Below are 5,886 nucleotides of genomic sequence, written 5' to 3'. Positions count from 1 at the left end.
TGGGGCGACGGGGGGAGTGGTGCGTGGGGGCTAGGGTTTCGGGGGCGTGGGGGGTTAAGTGAGCGGTGGTGGGCCTTGGCCCAGTTGGGCCTGTGGCCGGCCTGGCTAGCTGGGCCGAATGGTCCAGGGGGAGGTTCTGTTTCTTTTTTGTATTTATTTGTTTTCTTTTTATTAGCTTTCTATTTTATTTTTTATATAATTTTGTTTTATAAAATATACAAGTAGTACCTAAATTAGTGTTACAAAATACCCCAATGCCACAAAAAGTTTGGTGACAAAATAAAATAGTTTAGTAATTTATTAATTGTAAAAGGCATTTAATTAATTGTTTTTGCTACTGTTTAAATCCTTATAGCTCATTTAAGCATTCTATAAAAGCTTGGTTTCTCCACCATAATTGCTTACGATTTATTTGAAACAACCCGAACATTTTAGTTTTAATTTTTTGAAAACTTTTGTTGTTTGCTTTTCTTTTGAATTTGAATTTGAATCGGTTTCAAACTAACGCGAGATTAGCAACAGTAACCGTGGTGACGTGGCATCATTAACGGAGGTTTACTGTAGCCTAATTATCCGGGCGTCACAAATATACCCTAGACAGATGAAAAAAAAATCTCTTCATCTTATTTTTCTACAATATGAAATGAAATTAGCAACTACATCAATTTGAGTTCAACAATACCCTAGATATATGACTGGATAGATATACACACACTATTTCAATTAAATTTCAGTTAAGTTAAAGATAGATATACACTGATATAAGTAGAACATGGTACAAGTGAAAAGCATCAGGGGGAACAAAGAAAACATCAAAGAAAAATACAAGGTGCGGCACCCGGCAGAGAAGCAACCAGCAGGGGATGGCGCGCCCGGGCGAACGACGCACAGGTAAGAAGGGCAGCGCCAGGGAGCAGGGGGAAGTGGGGAGGGGGTCGGGGGTCGGAGGCATCGCCGACGGTGCGAGCGCTGGACGATCCTGTGCGTGACTCGGCGGCGGCCGCACGAGCGTTGCGTCTCCTTTTTTCCAGCAACAGCACTGCGTTCCTCTGCCTCTTTTTTTTACGAAACGTTCCTCTGCCTCGTGCGTGCGAGTAGATCGTGGGGTAGCCTTGCCTCGTTCGTGCGTCCGTTTCACGTAAGACAGCCCATCAAGGCTTTGGGCTTTCTTTTGTTTACTGGGCTGCACCCCGGGCCTGCAGAAAAAACTATATAATTGTAGTCTGTTAAATTTTGCACGCCCCGGGCCTGGGCCCTGGGTGCCCGGGGCCCAGCTCCGCCCCTGCCAACTATGATCATGTATATCGTCCTATCGTTTTGTCCCAAGGGTTCGCCATCAAGCACCAACAACTTTTCAATGCGAGTCAAACACTAGGTTGCATTTTTTTTTCTTGTGATAGTACTATACCACCGTCAGTCTTCTTAACTTCAATTCCTCGGGAAAATGTAAATCTCCCAAGTCCTTCATGGCAATGTGTGTGCATGGATATTTTAACAATGTTGTTACTTATAAATTTGATGAGATAGTGAATATTATGCCATTAACATAAATAAGCACAAAAATAAATCATTCTAGAGTTATTATAGATGAATAGTTAAGTATCAGACTTTGGAGAAATATAAGAACTTGAAGCTTTGAGCTAAATAAACGGCAAAATCATCCCCCGACAACATGTGGAAGCCCATGCAAGGCCTTCTCAAGCTTACACATCAAGAATGGTGCGTGTTTCTCTTCAAAGCCATGCGATTGTTCATAGTTCTAAATAGTGGGCTATGGCATTCTACATTTGGCTCTAAATTCTAAAAGATGCATTTAGCACGAGGCTACTCCAAACACTATGGCCGCGCTATAACGCCGAGACATTCATGCATTTAAAATATGTTCATGAACTTCTACAAACTTCAAAAAAGTTAATAAATTTTAAAAATATACATGCATTTAGAAAATGTTCATGAATTTAAAAATGTTCCTGGACTTCAAAAGAGTCATAGATTTAAAAATACTTATGTACTTTAAAGTGCGCATAAATATAAAAAATGTTCCTGAATTTCAAAAGGTTATTGAAATAAAAAAATTCTCACGAATTCAGAAATTATTCATTAAATTCAAAGATACTAATCATTATTTTTTTAAATCATGAATTTGAAAAATGTTTGTGAATATGAAAAAAATTTGCTACTTAGAAAAAATCATGAATGTGAAATAAATGTTCATGAAGTCTTCTGAAAAATTTAGAAAAATGTCCTCAATTTTGGAAAAAATATTTGTAAGTTTGAAAAAATATTCACATATTCAAAAAATACGCTCCAATTTTAAAAATAATTCATGAAGTTTAAAAAATGCCTGTGAATTTGAAAATAAGAAAGAAATATAAAAAAGAAAAGTAAAGAAGGAAGAAACAAAAAGAAAAAAAAGACAGGTGGAAAACAGAAAAAAGGAAAGGAAAGGAAAACAACTAGACGGAACCTTCCCAAAACCGAATTGATGGTTACAAAACCGGTGGAAGTAACTTCACAAAACCAGTGACCCCTTCTTGTACTAGCTCTAAGGGTGTGTTTGGTTCGGAAACGAAGTGGAATGGAATGTCATGGTTCCATTCCAGTGTAATGGGTCGGTTCTGTTCGTGTGTTTGGTTGAGATATTTGATGTAATGGAATGGTTACGTTTCAGCGTTTGGTTTGAGTGATGGAATGAAATGAATTTAGTTCAAAACATCTCCTGTATAAAAATGATGAGACTGCGTCTCATATGCACAGATATACAATATGACCAAGTATAAAATCTTTGTATTTCTGGAAACATAATATTGAAATTACCATATCATTTATATCAAATTGTACTTTGACATCAAATATGGTATTCTTTCAATTGAATATTTACATTGAATTGTTTCCTATTGAGAGGACATAGACGGCTAAAAAATCATGAATGGGCACACAATCAAGGAAATTTTGCTCAAAGTTTTGAGACTATTTATATTCAATTGGATTTCAATCAAGAAAAATTGCTTCATGTTGCAGCCAGCGACAGGCAGTGATTGCGTGGGGTAGCCGGATAGGTGGCCGTCGGAGCTCGCAAGGGGATGGCCGTCGCAGCTCTCAAGGGGATGGCCGCCGCCTCATCGGATCAGGTCGCTGCCGCCTCATCAGATCAGGACGTCAAGTCGCCGCCGCCTCCTAGCAGATCAGGACGTCGCCGCCCTGTTGTGGATCCGCTGCCCTGGTCACCGCGCCCAGCTGTGGATCCGATGGCTTGGTTGCCGTTGCTCATCCATCGGGCTTGGAGAGAGGAGCGCGGAGGAGCAACAGGAGACGAGAGGTGTTTGGGGAGACAGAGAGTGCGTCGGTAGGGGAGGTGGAGTGGGCGAGAGGCCGTTCCGCGTCGTTCCACCAAATTGGAGAAACGAGCGCGTTTCGGATATTGGTGGAATATTCTCTTTCGGGGAACGAGTGGGTTCTAGTCCGTTCCTGATCTAAACGCGAGAACCTAGCCCTGGGACGGGTCCGACCCGTGCCATTCCGTTCGATGACTGAAACTTAGTGTTTGCTTTTCAAGTAATATATGCAACATTAATTTTATTTTGAAAGCATTTTATTTAAGTATCAAAACAACATTTTTTTCATCACCTACTGTTTGTATTTTGCTTCACAATCATGCCAAATAAAATGACATCAATAATCTATACACAATCTATTTACAAACAAACATGGAAAGGATTCTCAATAAATGGTGGGCTATGCACAAATTGCAAAGGCATGAACAAGCACAAATCGCAAGAGGGAGCAGGAGCACATGGAGCAGAGCCTGATTCAGTTTGGCGTAGCCGCCGCATGCCAATTCCTCTGTAGTACAAGATGTGTGTACGCCGCTGCTGCAGGTGAGGCCACCACTCGGCCAGCCACGAGCCACGGCCACAGCCCAGGTCGTTGCGGCTCCTTCCACTGCCGCCGCCCACCAGAACTGGTCGCTACTGCACTCCTCCTTAGCCGCTGCCGCTGCGCAGATGTGCCTGCTACAGGATGGCCGCTGCTCCACTCCTCCTTAGCCACCGCCGCCGCACAGCAAGCAGCTTCTGCCGCTCAGATGTGCCTGCGACCGGACGGCCGCTCCTCCTTCCTTTGCCTGAATGTGTCCGCGGCAAGAAGGCCTCTCCTCCTTCTAGCGCTGGTAGAGATGAAGATGGCCGGCTGTGCGGGGGAAAGACGAGCAGAAGGCGAGACGACGGGGACGAGACGGACAGCCGACGCCGGAGAGGGAGAGAGGTGGGAGTCGGGGCCGGGGGAGTGGCGGCGTTGAGATTTGAAGGGTGTGTGAGAGTCGGGGGAGGAGAAAGAGACGCCCGTTCCGCGTGGTCCGGCCGATTTGGAGGTATTGCTCAGTTCCGGATTTACAAGGTATATTCGTTCGATGGGAACGAGTGGGTTCCATTCCATCTGTATACCAAACGCTGGAACAAGGCCTAGGAACGGGTCCGACCCATGTCGTTGCACTCCGTGACTGAAACTAAACACACCCTAAAGAGCCTTCCCAGGACAAGGTTCCCGACTTAGAGCACCTCCAACAGTTGCCCTATTTTAGGGCAAAAAAGGAGTGTCGTCTCCAAAACATGTTTTTTTAGAGCATGAGAAGTGTCGTCTCCAAGAGCAACCTTAAAATAGGGGGCCCAGATCAATCAAATGATCGTCTATTTGAACTAAATATTTGAATTAATTCGACCATTCATATTACAAACAACATTCGACCAAAATTTAAACATAGTACAATTACCATCTACAAAGATAGTTAAAGTACCACATGAAACTCAAACTGCCAATTTAAACTACCAAACTAAACTACAGATTGTACTAGTAGGTGGAATCGGAGTTACTCTCAACGTCGACCACATTGCTGCCTCCTCCATTCTTCTTCTTGCTGTGTGAAGACGATGGCCCTGCCTCGATGTCGTTCTTGCACTTGTCAGCCTCTTTCTTCCAGTAGAATTCCCACTTGTCTCGCACATACTGCGGATGTGCCGGAGAAAATGCCGCCATAGCCTCATCGTTGCTCTCATGGATGTTGTCGTGCTCGTCGATAACAATGCCAGGAGCCTAGATCAGGCTCGGCTTAATTGTCACTAGCGGGCCGACGAGCTCTGCATCCGCCCGAGTCTAAATTGCGGGATACCGAGCTTCGACCGGGGGAGCCCAAGCCTCCACACGATGAGGTCGTTGCGGGCGGCGATGTTAGCCGATGAGAAGTTGTCGAGCCATTACCCGCGGCCGACGTGCTGGAACTCGACGCCGTAATTTTTGAAAGGCCGCCGGCACACCAAGTTGAAGCCGGCGAAGTTCTCGTGGGAGCCAGAAAGGTGGCGGCGAGGACGAAGCGGGCAGCTCCGGGGAGGAGACATCACCCAGAAGGGGCGACAATACAACGACGGTTCGATTTCTTCCACCGGCGGCTACGGGGCACGGCGGGGAAGCAGATATGGCCGACCGCAGGGCAGGTGGGGGGAGGGGCGTGCGGTAGCCGCGGATTTGGTGCTAGAGATGTGTGAGGCGTGCGGCTGTGGGAGGTCTGAGTGCAGCGCGAGGGTTGTTTTTGTTTGCCGCAGCTCGTTGCGTGTTGCATATTTGCCGCACTTTGAACCCTTTTTTGAGCTGCCCAAAAAATGTTTTGCAAATTTTTTGCTCTTGGGCAGTTGTTGGAGGGCATTTTTTGCCCTCATGTGCGCTAAAAACGGCTCGTGCCCTATTATAAGGGCATCTCCAAGGCAGACTCGTAAACCTCCCTGAACCATAAAGATTAAGGAGCCATCCAGCGCCGACCTGTGTCGATCCACGGGGTGGTCCGGATGTGATCCTCTCGCAAACCGGAGATAAATGTGGGGGAGCTTTCCGGGTGTT

Source organism: Triticum aestivum, chromosome 3B, assembly GCF_018294505.1.
Source record: "Triticum aestivum cultivar Chinese Spring chromosome 3B, IWGSC CS RefSeq v2.1, whole genome shotgun sequence".
In the NCBI taxonomy this organism is placed as follows: domain Eukaryota; kingdom Viridiplantae; phylum Streptophyta; class Magnoliopsida; order Poales; family Poaceae; genus Triticum; species Triticum aestivum.
Note: the sequence above shows the minus strand (reverse complement) of the source record.